At 42.2% G+C, this 20,581-nt stretch overlaps 1 long non-coding RNA gene across 2 annotated transcripts in view; it reads left to right on the top strand.

Moving 5' to 3' along the window:
* LOC107158742 overlaps positions 1-20,581 on the top strand; it is a 338,106-nt gene that overhangs the window by 198,570 nt on the left and 118,955 nt on the right. For both annotated transcript variants that reach the window (XR_007345084.1, XR_007345083.1), the window contains one exon: positions 4,247-4,300. This is a non-coding gene — a long non-coding RNA (uncharacterized LOC107158742). The remainder of the gene's footprint in view (positions 1-4,246; positions 4,301-20,581) is intronic.

Raw genomic sequence — 20,581 nt, 5'->3', positions numbered from 1 at the left:
GGGCGAGTTCTCAAGCGCTAGATATTAATCTGAGACTGTCCGTGTGTTATCTTATTTGATCTTGTCTTGATGAATATGGGCTTGGTAGTGCAATTATCCAAATTTACCCAGGAAAAAACAAAAAACAGTGGTGGTGAATTTTTTCTGAAGGACACTGATTTGGTTCAAGGCTTTGAGTCAACACAGTTTGACTTCTTCAACCCCGAGCTGTACAACTTCATAACAAAGTCAAGGACATCTGGGACTCTGAGCAGTGGAACTTGAGGGTCTCCGTCTGCGTTCTGTTGCTGCAATTGAATACCACAGACTAGGAATCTTTTAAAGAATAAAGGTTCATTTAACTCTTGCTTCTGGAGGCTGTATGTCCAACAGCACGGCACACTCAACTGATGAGAGCCTTCTAGCAGCAGCATAACATGGCAGAGGGCGGCAGGTGCTGAGTGTGCCAGAGAGAGCTTCCTTTGGTAATCCATTAATCCATTAAATCTTGAATCAATTAATTCTTTCATGAGGATTGAAGCTTCAGGACTCAATCACCTCCTGAAGATCATCTCTCAAAATACCTTTGACATGAATTTAGGGCTTAAGTTTCTAGCACATCATTTAGGGGGAAGGACCGTGGTAGCCATTGGGCAGGAAGGAGAGACAGGGAATGCTCAGAAAGAAGCGAGGGTATTTATGTGGATTAGAGGTGATGATGCACCGTGATCTAAAGAGTCTGGGGTATGATTGGCTCAACCTCTAAAACAGAGATTCTACGGTGGCAAGGCGTGAGCACATTTTAAAGTATTGGTCAATGCATTTCCACCAAAAGTTGATGAAGATGAAACTGAACAGCCATAAATAATAATCATCTCTTCCAATAAATTAATGTGCTTGGGTAGTATTTTAGTTAGTTTTGTCTCACTGTGAGCAAACATCCTGACAAGGACATCTTCAAGAAGGAAGAGTTTATTTTAGCTCACGGTTTCAGAGCTTCAGTCCCTGGTGGCCGACTCCATGGCTCTGGCCCAAGGGGAGCAGAACAAGATGGCGGCAGGGCCTGGAGGAGGAGAGCAGCTCAGGACAGGGCACCAGGGAGCAGAGAGAGCTCTGCTCACCAGGGACAGGACAGAGACCCCAAAGGCACAGCCCAGGGACCCCCTCCTCCAGTCACACCCCACCTGCTGCAGTCACCACCCAGTTAGTCCAGTTAAGTGGATTAATCCACTGATTAGGTTATAACTTTCTTAATGGGATCATTTCAGTTCTGAAAATTCTTGCCCTGTCTCACACACAAATTTTTAGGGGATGCCACATATCCAAACCATAACAGGCAGAATGATTTTAATGTCCGGCGTTGTTGTTGTTGTGTGGAATTTGGGCAGAAGCTGGTGACTTCCCGTTAAAAATATACTGATTCACCTCTGGTAGCTCAGCACTTCTCACAGTGAGATAATAAACTGAGAGTTAAGAGAAGTGAGTGTGTACCAGCCAGGGATATAAAGAACTTCTTGTCAGAAATTCCAATCATGGTCGCCAAATTCTTTATCCAGTTTAATGGTCCTTGCCTATTAAGTCACTGTCACCAGAGACGTCAAAGCACTTGTTGGCTTTACCAAGGCTCTGTTTCGGCCACTGCATTGGGGGAAGCCAGTTGAAGTAAAAGCAGTCTTTTCGGAGCCTAAACTTGGTGAGAAGCACATTCTTGCAGCAGACTCAGTGGCTTCTGACTTTGTCGGTTCAGTAGAGTCTTGGACTCTACGAGTCTTGGTTCCCGGGTAAGCAGGGCATCCCCCCCACCACCTCAGAACTTGTGACCTAAAGATATTTGAGAAAATGGGTGGAAACCACGTGCCTGTGTTTTCCTTTTCAAGCAAAAGCTCAGGCTTAATGGATGCACTTGAACCCTCCCAGGTCCCCGAATCTCGTCATAAATGATGTCTTGGAATCCCATCTCTGTTTGAACTCTTGGGTCTCCAGGTGTTAAGGTTCAGATGAGCGACATTGGCTCACGTGTGAGAAAATGCAGGAATGTTTAGAGCTGAAATGATTGAGTTACGACAGCCTTAACCCAATCAGTGCGTAATCCACTGATAGAGACTAACATGTTGGCAAGTATAGGAAGGTGGGGTGTGGCTGGAGGAGGAGGTCCCTGGGCTGTGCCTTTGGGGTCTCTGTCCTGTCCCTGGTGAGCAGAGCTCTCTCTGCCCCCTGGTGCCCTGTCCTGAGCTGCTCTCCTCCTCCAGGCCCTGCCGCCATCTTGTTCTGCTCCCCTTGGGCCAGAGCCATGGAGTCGGCCACCAGGGACTGAACCTCGGACACCAGGAGCCCCAGATCAACTTCTCCTCCTCTAAATGCTCATGTGGGAGACCATGCAGGAACATTCAGAGGTGAAATGACTGGGTTTCGAGAGGTGTAGACTAATAGTGGATTAATCCACTTGGATGGACTCACTGGGTGGTGACTGCAGCAGGTGGGGTGTGGCTGGAGGAGGAGGTCCCTGGGCTGTGCCTTTGGGGTCTCTGTCCTGTCCCTGGTGAGCAGAGCTCTCTCTGCCCCCTGGTGCCCTGTCCTGAGCTGCTCTCCTCCTCCAGGCCCTGCCGCCATCTTGTTCTGCTCCCCTTGGGCCAGAGCCATGGAGTCAGCCGACCATGGACTGAACCCCTAAAACCACGATTCAAAATAAAGTTTTCTTCCTCTAAGATTTTCTTGTCAGATCTTTTGGTCACAGCAACACAAAAATCTGACCCAAACATCAGGATTGGTTAACTTTACCACAGTGACTCATTTACTAAGTTGTTTATTTTGCTTTATGTTTTTATCTGAAATAAAAGAAAAAAAAAATGTGGTTGGAAGGCCCTAGCTTTAATCAACCCAGACATTTTCACTGATTAAAGATACTTGTAATACCAGAAAGACAAACTATCTTGTTGGTTCTGCAGTTCTTCTGTTAGTTCAAGGTAACATCCTCTTCAATATCCCCTTTGGGACTCCTGAGAAAATTGTAGGCATTATGCTTGACACTCAAAAATTATAAAGTAAAACAAAAAAACAAAATGGAACTTCTTTTTCTCATACAGTAGAGCCCATATAATATCGTCCATATGAAAACAGATAAAATGCAAAATGATGATTACTTAGTGCAGGCATCTTTAAGGTAAAGAGAAGGCAGGTGTGCGCGCACGTAATCTTAGAGAGCTTATTATAAGAGATGATTTTAAATATAAAAGACGTAAATATGTCTATGTTTGGAAATATAAGCCTATATATAAACATAAAAGATCTAAATATAAATCTACATTTAAATTGCATTTAAATATAAAAGATTTAAATATAAGTCTATATAAATCTATGTTTGAATCTTATTTAAATATAAAAGACTTGTTTAAATAAGGCTATCTTTAAGTCTTTTATACTTAAATAAAGTTAAAGTATAAATGAAGATTTTAAGTATAAAAATTCAGGCAAGGAAATGGGTGTTAGCATGCTAGGGAGTGTATCCATCACAACCCACGGGAATCTGTTGAAGGCTGGAGACTTGGGCTAAACTTGTACAAAACTAGCGACCTTTTGGCTCACTCGCTTTTCTGCTTATGATTTTAGATCTCTTGACGTTTGTTTATGGTTTTGAATCATGGCCACAGGCACTTATGTTTTAATATGGTTTTGGACTATAAAAGGTGTACTCAGACCACGCAAGGGCGAGGAAGGGTGTAGACTTGTAGCCTGTCCCTCGGCCCACCAGCTGGTGGACTGCACCGCTGGCTGGTGAATAAAGAAGGTGCCCTCTCCTGCTTTAAGATGGACTCGGTGATTTATTGCAGTCCTGCCTTGACCTCTGCAAGTACCAGTAGCACTGAGCCCTATGATACTGGTTTTCCCTCTGCACCTGCATCCCTACGCTTGAGTTATTTTATTAATTAGAGGTTAACAGCGATAATACTGAAATAGAGCAGTTTTAGCAACGTGCAGTAATGCAGTTATCGGCTTCTCTACTTTATGTTTGGGACCATTTCCAGTAGAATGAGGGTAACGTGAGCATAGCACTGAGACACCTGGACAGTCAAGCTCATAACCTAGGACACCTGCTAAGGGACCAGTGGGCAGGTAGTGCATGCATCATGGCTATCCTGGACAAAGGACAGGTCACCTCCTGGCAGGACAGAGCGGGACGAGATGGGATTTCATTGTGCTGCTCCGATTTGTGTGCAATGTGAAAATTGTGAGGTGTTGATTTCCGAAATTGTCTTTGGAATATTCGCAGGTGGAAGATGACCGTGGATGACCGTAAAACCGGGAAAGCAGAACTGCACAGAGGGTAGGTCTGCCCTGGCCGTGTTTGCCTGCTGGAGTGGTTATCCTGATAGCAATGTGGAGAATGGATTAGTGAAAGAGGGGGGGAGGCCGGTGTCTGCTTGGGGGAGCAGAGAAGACACTGAGAGTCCTGAGTGCCTAGGAAGTAAGTGGGGAAATGACACACTGAATGAAGAAATTGGAAAGAAAAAGTCTATGTGTACATTTGGAGGGTCAAATTAACAGTACTTAGTAACCAATTGTATTTGGAGTTTACTGACTTGCAAATCCATTAAGAACCAGTTATCAGAAGATTGAATCTCTCCTCCTTTCTTAGCGTGGGCCAAAGAAAGGATCACAAGAGGGACAGCATCTTTGGTGAAGGGGGTGGAGATGATGGGATGAGTTAGGTCTGGGGTAGAATGAATTTGAGAGGTCAGGAGCTGGCGTGGCTGACTGCTGACTGAGCTGCCAGCCTGAGATGCGTGCTCCTAGGGTTGCGGGGCGTAAGGGCCAAGCAGGGAAGACATCTGGGGGTCACAATGCCTGCACAAACCTGTGTTGTCTGTATGCTGGTCCAGAAAGAGGGGGCTCAAGTTTGCACCAAGACCAATAATGCGGGCACGCTGGTGTCAGAAGTGGGAAGGTCTAGCAGCTGCCTCCACTCTTCTTGCTTATTGGTAATGCTTCTACTTGGAATTACGAGCCCATTTAAGCCAGGGGTCTCATGGGACTAAATGTGCTGTGTTGCTCACATGGTTCATTTTTCTTTTTGCAAATCATGATGATTAAAATATTGTAAAACGAGTCCTGAAATAATCTCACGGACTCATAATGTAGTGTATTAGTCTCATAAGGAAATACAGAAGTCAAAGCAAAACAAATATCCAGGTAGGCTGGACCCTGACTAGGGGTAAACTCAGAATGCAGACAAAGGTCTGTATGTAGGTGCAAGACGTCGCTCAGCCTGTTTGAAAGGCCACTGTCTGCATCCCGAGACTCCTGGCCCCAGCTCCGAGTCTCCAGGGTTCGATCTCTTCCTTGTCTTCCCTTCCTGGTTTAAGGACAAGTCACCACCATCTGTCACTAGAGGGTCAATTCTACTGCGTTTACACATAGACATCCTTCCCCTGGTGATCCAAACTGGCCCCAGTGAGGACTGACCCTGAATAGGCAAATATCCAGGTAACTACAGATCCTATCTTCAAGGACAGCCCCAACATCTGAAATCTCCCTCCCACTGACCATAGTCCACATTTTGTAATTAACACAGACTCTTGTGTTTTTCAGAAATGGAGTTTATTTGACTTTTAAGACTTAGACCCATCAGCGACTTCAGAAATCATTGCTCGAAAGTCCTACTTACTTTTAAGTAATGATGATGGGAAGTCCTGCTCATAGCACTTGTAAATCATAAGGTAAGTGTAGACACATCCAGCAACGTGCCCTGGCTATGCCATTCATTATCGCAGTGACATTAATCATAGCAGTTAATCATGATTAGTTATTATTAGCACACTATTAATTAATAGCAAGTAGTCGTTTGTAGTGGAGCTAGATGACTAGGTTTTTTTTTTAAACATGTCACCTCTCTTTTAATAAGCATTTTTAAACATTCAGCGTCAAGGAACATACAAAGTTTTTGAAAGCAAATAAAAGAGCATTCCGAATTGTTAATATTCCTTTATTGTTCAGATGAACTACATTTTAAGAATCTGCTCTAAGCATTGAAGACCCCTTTAGAAAAATATGTGAGCATTCAATTGTGATTCTCTATCAAAGTACAATCATTAAAGTTCCTTCTCTCCCTCTGTTTTCTTTACCTTCCTCAGAAGAAAACAAATATAATGCATTCAATGAAGCATGACATTATGCTAAATTAATTTTATGCTTAGGGAGTTTTAAACCCAACAAGGAAGGGAAGCAGACCCATGGAATGGTGGAACACTTCTGGCTGTAATAAGGCAGGAGCAGTTGATGAGCAAAGAAATGATCTGAGGCTCTGTCAGGGACGGTGAACTTGCACCCTGAGTTTCTGGCATGATCCATTTCAAATTGTCTCAGGGATGAAAGTCAGAATCTTCCCTTGAAAAAATGAATTATGCTCATCTTGGCACAGGGGTGAACAACTTTTTAAAGAAAGGCTTAAAATAAAGTAAGAGGGAATTTTTCTCACTCTACTAAACATAAAATTGATTGTCTTCTAAGTGATGTTGAAGACATTTCCTAAAGAGGACTATTTAAAAAGTAGAAGGTCAAGCCAGATGTGGTGGCACACACACCTGGATTCCCAGACACTTGGGAGGCCAAGGCAGGAGGACTGCAGATTCAAGGCCAGCCTCAGTGATTTAGTGAGGCTTTGTCTCAAAATAAAAAGTAAGATGGGCTAAGGCTATAGCTCAGTGGTAGAGCACCCCTGGGTTCCATCCTTGGTAACTAATGGTGATAATAAGAATCCCCAGTACCTAATAATAATAATAATAATAATAATAATAATAAGTAAAAGAGGCCGTTACTATGTACCAAGAGTGTCCATAGCTACAGTGAAATGACTTGCTGGGGTTGCCAGTCCCACTTAACAGCTGGACACCTCTGCGTGTTCCGTGGAATTCACAGTACAAAACACGTTTTCATCACGTTAACAGGTCTGCCAGTTTGACCCACAGATCTGTCTCAAGTCATGACCATGAGGGTTTTGGACAGGTCAATAATCAGATCAAATCTTTCTACAATACATGTATGTATCAGAATATCACATTGTATACCATAAAGACACACAATTGTTGTCATCCAAAGATTCATTCATTATGTTACAAAGGTAAATGCAAAATTAAATTTCAAAAACTCATAAGCCAGGTGCCGGGGTGACTTGTATCCTCTCAGCTACTGGGGAGGCTGAGGCAGGAAGCTTGCTCCAGTCAGTAGTCGGAGGCCAGCCTGACCTATATAGCAAGACCCTGTCTCTTAAAGAAAAAGAAGTAAATTGCAGACATGGTTACACAGTGAAATAAAATAGTCTTTAAAACTATGTGAAGCCAAGAGTAAAAGAATAACCTCTACCAATATTTTTAAAATTAATTATTTGTTCCTGAATTGTTTATCACTTATTAAATTAATGGGGAAACTATTTATATTGAAAAACATGAGGAAGGATGTACTCTAGTAAAATTAAGATATTACTTGCATTTTGGTAAATGGATGGAGTTGGAGAATATCATGCTAAGTGAAGTAAGCCAATCCCCAAAAAACAAAGTCTGAATGTTCTCTCTGATAAGTGGATGCTGATTCATAATGTGGGGTGGGGGAGTCCTGGGAAAAATGAAAGAATTTTGATGGGGCACAGGAGAGGGAGGGGTAGGGAGGGGACATAGGGGTAGGAAAGATGGTGGAATGAGATGGACATCATTACCCTAGGTACATGTATGACTGCACGTATGGTGTGGCACTACATCATATACTACCATAAAAATACAAAGTTGTGCTACAATTGTGTACAATGCATCAAAATGCGTTCTGCTGTCATATATACCTAATTAAAATAAGTTTAAAAATGAAAGTAGAATTAAATAATTCTCAAAAATAAATTTCAATTAAAGATTACTATTTAAAAAAAAAGGAAAGAAAGACCTGGCCTGATAATTAGAATATCTAAATGCATTAAAGAAATTTATCACTTCCTATTTCCATTAAAATGCGCCCATTAGTTTTATGAATGGTTTCCTATTCTAGTCAGTATTCTGAGCAGGTTTTTATTTTTCAAGCATGCAAATTGAATATGCTGGAATTTGATTCATATTATCTCTTGATTTCACCCTAGTGATTTCTCTTATCAGACTAAATAAATATGCATATTGTTTATACTAAGTGGCAAACAGTAATTTCAGTTTGGAATGACAAAGCGATGTTTGCTCCCTATCATCTGTATTTAAATAAATGCACTAATAAAGCATGCTTACATTAAAAAAAGACTTTACTTGCATTTTTGAAATAAAAGTAAAAAATACACTATCAGGTGATGTATGTTTGTGTATACACACAAACACACACACACACACACACACACACACACACACATACATATATATTTCTGACACATTGCAATACTAAGAGCACCAATTAGTAGAAAAGATGAAGAAAAAATATAAGGATTTTGCAAATATTTTCTAGGAAGCTATTGAAAAATAAAAATACATTAATATATTGAGCTTAAAGTAATGAAAAGGCAGTTTGGGGGGGGGTTGTGTTTTTATTTATTTGCTTTTTTCTGGTGAGCTTTGTGTGGTGATAGGTGAAGTGACGGCTACACAGAAATGTGAGACAGGAAAGGGAGGAAAGCAACAGATACGTTTGAGATATTTCCCTGTTTGTCTGTGACCATGGTTGCTCGTCCCATGACTTTGGAGCTGTGGAGAGGCAGAACATCATGGTGGGATGTGGGTGGTGGAGCAAAGCTGTCACTTCATAGTGGCCAGGAAACAGAGAGAAAGGGGCCAAGGTTCTAATATTATCTTCAAGGACATGCCCCCATTGACCTTGTCCCCTTCCACCAGGCCCCGCCCCCAATGACCTAGCCTCCTTCCACCAAGCCCCAAACATTTCAAGTGGTACCACAGCCTGGCAACCAAGTCTTCAACAAGTCAGCTTTCAGGGGACAATTACTTAAATCACAATACAAGCCCAGACAGAAAAGAAAACACAATGAATTAAAAATAAGAAAACTTTATGAGTACTTCGCTCCACCTCCTGTCTCCTCTGTGCTCCATCAGCCTCAGGGTCCTCCACTACACATAACTAATTTCACTAGTTTCTTGCAAACAGAAACAGGCGCTACCCTCTTTCCGTATCCCTATATAAAGACCAGACATTTGTGCAGATGCACATTATTAATAGTGTGGCTTCCTGTAGTTGGTTCAGCCATTCCTGCTAAGAAACACTGGAGTTGTTCCCAATTATTGGTAAACTTACTTAGACTTGGTCACACTGTTGTCACTGGAGGAGGGTCCAAGGCATTCCCCAAGAGGGGAACTAGGCACAAGCAGAGACTTATTTGGGAAAGTAAGGATCACACACTTGAAAGAAAATGGACCTTGCAGGCTGTCTGCAGAGCGCAGAGCACCCTTTGCTGTGGAGTGTTCAGATCTATACTGGGCAGGAGCCCGAGGTTGGGCTGGAGGTGGAGTCAGGGTGGAGTTATGCAAACGCCCTTGCACCAGCCCCTGCCTCAAGCTCCTTTCTGACAAGCAGAAGGGGATTTCGGAAGTCAAAGCTTTTCCTGTGTATCTAGAACAGAAGAGATCCATCTGCATAGCCTATGGTAGCTTTATGCCCTGGACATATGGAAAAGCCTTGATTTAATGTAGGACTATCATCGCTGAACCCGCAGCAGTATTTAGGCATCTGTCCGTTCTCCCCCAACCGCAGAAATGATTGGATAAATGAAAACACAAACAAAGCCCAGCTAATCCATCAAGTTTGACAATGAGTTTGTTATTAATAAATGCCTTTGATGGTGTCTAATCCGAGCCAGCTGTTTAGAAACGATCGGGGTACGAAGCGTGCAAGTCTGCATTGGTCCCCAAGTAAAGTGTCTTGTGGATGATGCGTCCATTTCTCTCACTCCTATTTTTAGACATGAATATATTGAACACGTTAACACATTTCAATCCAGCCCAGCCAAATTTGGGAGCGGGAAGCAGCGACACGCCACACTTATGTGTTCAAGTCTTGAGTTAGTTACTCATTTGCACTTAATCGCCCATTGTGAGATCTGAGATGAGGTGCACAGTCCTGGACATGTGCAGTCCCAGGATAGTCCTCCCTGGACACCCCAGGACGGGTGTACATGTTGTGTATAACGCAAGCTGTTCCCGTGCAAGCCGCTCCCATCTGATCTCGGGGTACCCTGTGCTATTGGTTATTGAACGTCTGAGGTCCCTGTTGTCTGTGAGTCCAAAAATCAACAAATATTTGGCAGAATAAGCGTCCTGAGGCTGAAATAGCTGAATGGGTGAACTCCTCTACAAGAACAGCTGGTCTGAAGTTTAAAACACCTTCCCCGTGAGTCTCTTTGTATTTTTGTGGGTGTTCTAGACACACACACACACACCAAGGCGGTACTTGTCCGAGGCAGACCTCCTGTTGTATGAGGGTTCTTCAGGGAAACGGAAATGATGAGATCAATAGCTGTGTATCTATAGCCTATCTATGGATTATATACTGATGTGCAAAGACACCCACACGGGCCACCCTACAGCGGACACCCTCAATGAGTCCTGCTCACAAGTGAGCCCAGGTCCACCTGGACCTCAGGAGTGGTTGCACATGGTGGTTCAGTGCTGTGCTGGGTGCTCTTCTCACAAGATGCTCTTGGGCCAGAGCCATGGAGTCGGCCAGCCGTGGACTGAACCCCAGAAACCATGAGTCCAAATAAACTTTTCTCATTTAATTGTTCCTGTCGAGTCTTTAGGTCACAGCGGCATAAAGCTAACTACAACACTGGGATTCCAGCAGGCACTGGGTCTACTTCTTCCAAAACGGCAAACAAAAAGAAGGGACTTATCCCAGTTCAGATTTCAGGTCTACAGTGACATCCCAGTCAGCTTTCCAGCACTGTAACACAATACCCGAGATAAACATAAAAAGCAAAGATTTATTTTCGCTCACAGTTTTGAAGTTCTCAGTCCATGATTGGCTGCCTCTCTTTGCTTTGGGCCTGCGATGAGGTGGCACCTCAGGGCAGAAACATATGGTGGAACTAAACCACTCACCGCATTTCAAAGAAGCTGAGGAGAGAAAGGAGGGGACCCAGGTCCCACAATACCCAATAGGACACACTCCCAGTGACTGAAGTCCTCTCACTAAGCCCCACAAGTTCTACCTGCTAATAAAACTATCCTGAGAACCAAGCCTTTGATACATAGACCTTAGGGGATATTCAGGACCCAAATTATAGCAAATGCTTGTATGTCTTAGCATAAGTATATCCCAGACAATATTTGAATTGTCCTTGTATTTTTAAAGTAGTTGTTTTTCCTGAAATTTAATTTGATGTCTTCTATTTTATCTTGGAATCCCACCTGGCTCTGAGCTCTTGACGTAGTACCCAGGCAAGATCGAATGTTCAATACATTTTTTTTTATTATTTGTCCTAATTAGGTGTACATGACAATGGAAGGTATTCTGACATAGATGGAGTATAACGTCTCATACTTCTGGTTGTACGTGATGTAGAATTACTTTGCTTGTGTAATCATATCTGCACATAGTAAAGTCCAATTCATTCTACTATCTTTCCTATTCCCATTCCCTCTCCCTTCCCTTCCTTCCCCTTTTTCTAACCCAAAGTACTTCTGTTATTCCCTAGCTCCCCCTTATTGTGAATTAACATCCACACATCAGAGCAAACATTTGGCCTTTGGCTATTTCATTTAGTTTGATATTCTCCAGTTCCATCCATTTACCAGCAAAAGCCATAATTTTGTTCTTCTTTATGACTGAGTAATATTCCATTGTGTATATGTACCACATTTTCTTTATCCATCTGTTGAAAGGCACCTGGATTGGTTCCACAGTTTAGCTCTTGTGAATTGAGCTGCTATAAACATTGATGTGGCTGTGTCCCTGTAGTGTGCTCATTTCGAGTCCTCTGGGTATTTGTTGAGGGGTGGGATAGCTTGGTCACATGGTGGTTCCATTCCAAGTTCCCTGAGGAATCTCCATCCTGCTTTCCAGAGTGATGAAAAAGGACATCCCTGTCCTGTTCCAGTTTTTAGAGGGTATGCTTTCAATTTTTGTCCATTTGGAATGACGTTGGCCTCAGGTTTAGCAAATATACCTTTTACAACATCAATTTTAACATTTGTGTTACATGAATTGTTACATTCTGAACATTTGTGTCACCGTTTTACATCTCTAGCAGAGGGCTAAATATGTGAGGTACATAAAGGGAGATGATAGGCAGAGAAAAACACACTGAGCAGTGAGAAATCAGAACCTACCCGCTTTTAACCAGCTTGGGAGGTGGTTGGGAGTAGCCAATAAAAGAGCCGCATAAGTAAATGAGGTACTTGGCTGAAAGACGGTGGGGAGATGCCCTCAGGGAAGTTCCTCTGTGCCTTTGAGCTCCCTGAAGAGTCAAACCTCCTTAAGATCGGGAGATGTGTGCAGGTGACTGGTGGAGATCAAACTGGCTCATGAAGTGTTCCGTGTACTCTGAGCTGACAGGTGCAATTGTTTTCTGTTGAAAACCAAAGAGGGCAATGATGTGTACTTGCTTCTTCAAAATTTGAAACACAACCTAGCACCCACTGGCCTGAGTGATGCACGCCTGTGACCCCAGAGGCTCCAGTGGCTAAGGCAGGAGGATCGCAAGTTCAAAGCCCGCCTCAGCAACTTAGGGAGATCCCGTCTCAAAATACAAATGGACTAGGGATGTGGCTCTGTGGTGAAGTGTGTCTGGTTTCCATCTCTGGTACAAAAAAACAAAAATGCATGAGAATAATCTAACCAAGGAAGGGAAGACACCTCTACAATGAAAATGATAACAGTAAATAAAGAAACTGAAGAATTTAGAAGATGGAAAGACCTCCCATGTTCTTGGATAGGCAGAATCAATATTATCAAGATGGCCATCCTACGTAAATGACCTACAGATTCAATGCCATCCCCATCAAAATACCAATAATATTCTTCACAGAACTAGGAAAAAAAAAAAAAGCAGTCCTAAAATTTATATGGAAGAATAAAAGACACAGAATGGGTTTAAAAATACCTTTTTCATATATATTTATATTTTTATTATTTATTTATTTATTTACTTACTTACTTATTTAAATACTGGCCATCTCATCCCTAAATTTAATATGATAATTTGTATCTCATTTTGATCGCAGCTGGGGTCTATATGATTCATACAGAACTGACATAAAACTAATGTAAATCCTGTTTCCTTTGAGTCTCAGCTAAGCACTGATTATAAGCCCGTGTGTTAGGAGGGTAGAGTGTTACAATACGTAATTAGCAAGCCCACTTACCAAGAGGGAGGAGATGGCATGTTGATATAAAATATTGCCGTACTTAGCAGTATAATTTGTTCTTCTGTCCGACTTTATTCTGTTAGAATCCGTCACTGGTCTTGAAGAGAATGACTAACGGCCATTCATCAAGCTGTGAACATAATAAAACTATGCTTACAAGCAGGAGCTACTACTTTTCCCCCATTTTTTCATGTTTTTTTTTGGGGGGGGGCACTAGGATTGGACCCAGGGCCTCCTGCATGCTGAGCAAGCACTGTACCCCTGAACTGCACCCCCAGCCCCCTAGAACTCTTTCTTAACTTTACGGACCGTCAGGAGCTCACACCCCATTTAGTCGAACAGAATCAGGCTTCAAGACCCACCCGCATCCCTTAACAGGCTGTTTGTCTCTGGGTCTGCTATTCAACATCACTTACATTCCACGTCCTCCTCATCTGTGAAATGGCCCTGAAATTAGCTACACCGGTCATTCCGGAGCTCACAGGTGCATGCGGACCTGACCCCTGCAGACGTGGACACCATCAGCTACATGAGTTGTCAGCTCGGTGTGTGCTGGTTTGGGTGGCTCAGTCTAGTTCTATTTCTTGACACATAACATTTGTCTTCACCCAATTTTCATAGCTGGCTACTCCAAGTCTCTGAATGAACCCAAGTTGATAAACATGTAGTTTAACTAATGACTACGTACACTTAAGTTCTGATGGATTGAATTCCAATTCATAACCACCTTCCTGCAGAGTTCACTCTCATGGTGTAGGCTGGTAACTATTCCCCCACCCCTCCAAACACTTGATATCTGTTATGGCCCATTTTTATGGGTCTTACAGTGCGGGAGTTGAGTGAGAGTATTCTATCGATAAAACTCACTTTTTAAAAGCCTTTCGTTTTAATTTTGGTTGGGGTTTTGGATAACCAGTTCTAGTTAAATTTTCTCTTTGTAAGTATTTCACATTTATGATAAATCCAAGATTAATAAGTCTGATAATCATTTGCATAAGCATTAAAGTGCACTCAAACATTTATGCAAATAAACTACCCGAAAGGCTTTCAAAGAGGAGAAAAAATCAAACAAGCTTCTCAGGTCATTGCATTAGTCCACCCTTACCTGCACTTTGGCTTTCCACAGTTTCAATTAGCCACCATCAATGGAAGTCCAAAAATATTAAATGGACAATTCCAGGAAAAAGTAATTCATAACATAAAATGTATGCATCTTGAATAGCATGATAAAATTTTGTGTGCTGTTCCCCTCTGTACATCATTGGAGGTGACTCATTCCTTTATCAAGTGTATCCATGTAGTATATGCTACCTGCCTGTTAGTTATTTAATAGCCCTCTCAGTTATCAAATTGGTGGTTGTGATATCCCAGTACGTATCTTCAAGCAACCTTTATTTGACTTACCCGAAACATAAGAGTACTGATGATGGCCATTTCAATATACCAAGCGGAAGCTGTTACTTTATCCTTTAAGTAAAGAGATAAAAGGTCTCAACCTTATAGAGAAAAAATTTTAAAAATATGCTGAGGTTCCTAAGACCTTTGGTAAGAACAAATCTACCCCTGAAATCACAGAGAAGGAAAAGAAATTTGGCCTGGCTTTTCTGTCTCACCTCAAAGTACAAGTTATGCCCACAGTGCATAGCATATGCTTAAAGATGTCATGTCTAGGGTAAAAACTCCAAAAATGGCATATTTGGAATTCAGTATTTTCTGCAATTGAAGGCATCCACAGGATATCTTGGGTTGGAGGCTGACTAAGTCTTTTATTTTCTTAAAATGCAAAGAAATCTCCAGGTAAATGATTCTTTAATAGATTGAAATTTATGCATAGATTATGCATAGATTGGTATTTAAAAATTAGAGGACGCTCTTTCTTATTGATAATTGGGGGAATAAATTTCTTAATAGTATCAGATAACTATCAAAGATATTCATAGTGACTCTTAAATATTAATTCAGTGTACTTCAATACACATTTAATAGATGCTAATGTACTATGCACTCTGCGAGATTTTGAGTTTATATTTTGAGATTTTTGAGTTATAAAGATCAATAAGACACTGACTGTGGACTCCAAAATGTGAAAAATGTGGCCATCGGTAAGAAGGTAAGATGGTGACTGATAGAACAGGTTGATCAGGGGAACAAAGCCACTTGAGGGGGACCTCAGCCTTGAAGCAGGTCTCCCCCAATCCTCCAGCCTGAGGTCTAGGGTAACCACCGGGACCAGCCCACCTGGACCTGCAGAGAGACCTCAACAGCAGGAGAGAAGAAGAGGGCTGAGAACTGGGCAGCACCACCTGGGTTCTCCTTATCATGTATGTCTCTATAAAGAAGGTGGAAGGCTCAGGTGTACAAGTTGCAGGCATCAGTGTTAATGGAATGCAAGCAATTATCTTCTGATACATTGGGTCTTGAAATACCTAATAACTTCACTGAGTAGTAAAGCCCTAATAATTTCCCATTCCTTCTCTATAAAATTTCACAGCATGAATAAACCATCTCTGTGGCTCAAGGACCCCTGTAATGTATCTGCATATTTCAGCATGACCCAAGGACCCAAGCATAAGTGACTTTGTCCTTAAATTTAGGAAAGTCCACAAATGAGTCAGGCTAATGAGAGAACACATGTTTAAGTGTAGATTGGGTGAATCCTGGAAGAGATTGTTAATAGATTGGGCTTCCAAGCATTTGAAAGGGAAATTGGGCTAATTTATCTCTAAGAGACCTTTGTAGCCTGAAATGATTTGTCAGTGGTTCAAGTACTATGAAGAATTACAAAGAGGTATCAGGCTCTCAAGAACTTACATGGTCTTTTTAAAATTTTGCTTCTGTTCACCCTTGAGTCTTAAAAAAAAAATACAGGAGAGCACACTCAAATGTCTTACATGCAACCACATCAACAGGGTATCAAAGGTATCAGTGGGGAAGCTCTCAAGAAAAAAATAGTGTCGGGTAAGGGACGGAGGGGTGAGGTTTATATTTTTTGTTTGTTTTAAATTAAAAAAAAAATGTTATAGAATGATTCTTATTTGATAAAACTGACAGTAATATAGTCATCTGTTAATATCCAACATATTCTCCTAACAGCAAGTTAAAGCAGTCAACATGTCTTCTACAGTCTCCATGAGGCCGGAGTTTGCAGATGACCTAGCTGGGCCACTGAGGCCCAAGTCTTTGAGGCAGTGGAAATCGTGTTGTCCACTGGGGTTTTAGCCTCTGAAGGCTCTGTGGTGCTGGAGGATCTGGGGCTCTGGCAGGATAACTCACTAACGTAGACGCTGGCCTGAGGTTGCCGTTCTTCATCACATGAGTCTCTTACGGGGCTGCTTGAGCCTCCTCCCAACATGGCCACTATGTCCTCCCAAGTGAGTTACCCAGGAGAATGCAAGAGGAAAACCAACATTTGTGATATTTGGAAGTCATATGCCTTCATTTTTCTTAACTAGTCTTTTGCTTCTGCAAGTGAGCCCTACTTGGAATATATGTCATATATGATCATAAAGAGGGGATATATTAGATGGGCTTACACAAGCAGAAGCTGGATAGTTCCACGGTGGCTGTCTACAGCCTGGAGAGGTGGAGGAACCAGTCCAAGAAGCTGGTGCTACAGAGCAGAGGGACCAATCAGGCAGCCCCAGCCCAGGACTGAAGACTCAGAAACCACTGAGAGAGTCACTGGTCAGAGTCCCCTTTGGAAGAGGACTCTGATTTTAATAATAAAAATTGATCAAAAATTAATAAATGTTAAAAAAGAATTGAAGCAGAAAAAAAATATGCTATGTGCATACATGAATTTATTGCAAACTATCCCATGACTGTGTATAAATATTATCCACCCATAAAAACTTCATAAAGCAAATTTTGAATAAATTTGAAAAAAAAAAGAATTTCAGCTGACTTCTAAGCTGCTGGCTGTAATATTCTGGGAATAAGAAGTACATAAAGTAATTGTATACGTTTGAAAGGTAATAACGTCTCTGTCCTGGCTAAAACCTCACCAGTAAAGTGCATGGGATAAAGAAGTTTGGAGGTGGCCACGTGCCGTATTAACTCGACCTTGGACTTAGGGTGTTCATGTCATTCACATTACCTCTGACTTAGAAGCACCTTTTTCAAAGCCTGAAGGTCAAACTTGGTGTCAACCAACTTGAGTTTTAGAAATTTGTTATAGCCTAAGTTTTTTTTAATTGATTTTTTTTAAAAAAAATAAATGACAGCAGAATGCATTCCAATCCTTATTACACATACACAGCACAGTTTTTCATATCTCTGGTTGTAGATAAAGTAGGTTGACACCGATTCATGTCTTCATACAAGGACTTTGGATAATGATGTCCGTCACATTCCACCATCCTTGCTAATCCCCCCAAACCCTCCATGTTACCTTCAAAATAAATTCAAAATGGATTAAACCAGTGTTGTCCAATAGACTGAGGATTGCAGATAAAGTCCACTCATGTGTTATACACTTCCTAGGAGAAATCAGTGAAAGTAATCATCGTAGCACATGTTACCGTCACAATGCTATGGTTTTAGTGTGTGTCCTCCCGAGTCCAGGTATTGGAACTTAATAGCCAATGTAAAGGTAGAGAAGGGGAAGCCCTTACAAAGTCATCAGGTCATTGGGGCTCCTGACTCACAAATAGAGTTAAGGCCTTGAGGCTAGGAAGTCTTAAGGCTGAGTGGCTACATCATCTTGACTCCTATAAGTGCCTCAGGCTGCTTCTTGGCATGGTGGAATACCAGAAGGGCCAGTGGGTATAAGCAGAATAAATAAAAGGGGAACAAACCCCCATGGTAAATAACCCATCCCCTTGGAAAGGCATCAATCTATTCCTGAGATTCTGCCTGTGTTACAGCTTTCAGTTACTGTGACAAAATGCCAGAGATAATCAACTTAAAAGGAAAACATCTTTGTTTTGGCTCATAGTTTCAGAGGGTTTGGCCCATGGATATTTGGCCTTTTTGATTTGGGCCTGTGGAAACACAGTACTGCACTAAGGCCCACCTGTCACTACTGTCATATTGAGGAATTAAAGTTCCAACCCATGAGTTTTTGGAGGTTATGTTCAAACCATAGCAGAGCTCAAATAGACTGAGATACCCAGTGCATCTAAAATATCATGATGTCAACGTGTAATCAATATAATGTAATTAATATAATAATGCAGACTAAGTCTGCAATCCAGTGTGTGTTTTACACTTAGAGCACATCTCGATTGAGCCAACCACATCTCAGGTGTTCAGTAGGCACGTGAAGTTAGTGGCTGTGGAATTGGAAAATGAACATCATTGACTGGATTTACAGAAACAAAAAGTAAATTCCAACAATATAGCTCTCATCACACCAGACCCGACTCAGGAGCTTGATCAAACCAGGTCACTGGGGATCCATCACTGTCTCGATGAAGCAGGCTTAAACCACAGACTCCAACCTGTAGCTCCTGGGTGCACCGGGCTGCCCACGGACGTAACCCGACAACACATGCCCAGTACCAGCTTCAAGTCCTCACTGCAGCCACGGGAAGTGTCTCTCATAGCTCACAGCTGGAGAAAGCGTTTGGGGCCTCTTGTTCTCCCAGTAGGCAAAGTGCTAGAGATGTAGCTCAGAGGTAAGGTCCCCCTGGGTTCAATCCCCACTACCAAAAAAAAAAAAAAAGACTATCATTGGATTTGGTGGGTCTCATAAATTTATTTGAATAGAATTTCCACTTCTGAAAGAGGCCAAAATAAAAATAACACGATTCTTTACAAAAAAAAAAAAAAAAAAAAGACTAGTTTGTACTCCATGGTGTGCTATAATTGAACCATCTCTTAAAATTATTCCTCCATATGGTAAAAGACAAGATGGGAAATTTTTTTTTAATGAAGTAATGTGCTAAGTTTGAAAAATTGTCGGGGGTATTTTTCTCTGCCGAAACCTGATGTTGATGTTATAACCACATTTGTGCAAGTTTCGAAAGAAAACGTATTTCTAGAACCCCTGACTGCATATTTTAGCAGCTTCCACAGAGCCCTTGAGGGTTGAGAGGAAGGCTGTCATACTGAGGTCCAGAGAGGACAGACCACTTTCCCTTGAGCGTGTAACATGAATCCCCACGCAGGGCTTTCTCAGGGTAAATCCCTCCAAAGATGTACATAGTGAGTGAGTCGGTCAGTTTTCTGATACTGTGACAAATTACCTAGGGTAACCAACTTGTAAGAAGGACAGGTTTCGTTGGGCTTACAGTTTTGGAGGTTTTGGTCCATAGTCCATTGGGGTGATGCTTTCAGGGCTAGAGTGAGCTAGCACATCACGACAAGGAAGGAACATTCACCTTAATGGGATGCCTCATTGGTTTGAGGTTCAGCTTGAGAGCCAGAGGCATGAATAATGGACTTCGCCCCCTCAGTCAATTCCAGCATCCCGACTTCTTCCTAGAGGAACATTTCTCTAAGAGTGATTTTTTTAAAAAACCATCTCTGAGGAGCAGAACTAAATCCTCCTCTTGCTTGCCACCCCGTGGTCCGTGGGCCTCAATTTACAGAATGGGAAAACATGCCCTTGAAACTTTCCCAGGCAGAACCCAAAGAGCTCCCCCCAAAAAAGATGAGGCTCGAGGCCAGATGGGGCGGAGGGAAAGTGTTAGAGTGGTGCTATTCCTATGGCCAACTGAAATGACATGTTGGCATGTTCCTGGTTCTATTTAAAGTCAGTCTTTTTAAGAAGCCCATCTGCTTCCAAGTAGATTTCCCACTGCCTGGCCAGCGCGCGCGTGAGGTTCCCACCCTGAGTCACGCAACCCCGTAAGGGAATGGAAGTTTCAGAAGGCCCTTGTGAAGCAGCGAGCAAGTCTCTGGAGTAGCTGTCATAGTAACTGAAAGGGCTTTGTGCAGCATCCCCGTGGAATCTGTTGAACAGCCAAGAGCTACTGAAACAACAGTGATGGGCCCATTCAGATGGGTCTGGGAAGAAAGAGGGTACGGACTTCTCATGGGTACTGAGTTCTCATGGGTGCTGACTTCTCATGGGTACTGAGTTCTCATGGGTGCTGACTTCTCATGAATACTGAGTTCTCATTAGTGCTGACTTCTCATGGGTACTGTCTTCTTGTGAATACTGAGTTCTCATGGGTACTGACTTCTCATGAATACTGAATTCTCATGGGTGCTGACTTCTCGTGGGTACTGTCTTCTAGTGAGTACTGACTTCTCTGAGTACTGACTTCTCACAGGTACTGTCTTCTTGTGAATACTGAGTTCTCATGGGTACTGACTTCTCATGA

This window comes from Marmota marmota, unplaced genomic scaffold (genome assembly GCF_001458135.2).
Source record: "Marmota marmota marmota unplaced genomic scaffold, marMar, whole genome shotgun sequence".
Classification (NCBI taxonomy): Eukaryota; Metazoa; Chordata; class Mammalia; order Rodentia; family Sciuridae; genus Marmota; species Marmota marmota.
Note: the sequence above shows the minus strand (reverse complement) of the source record. Positions and strands in the feature narration are given on the sequence as shown.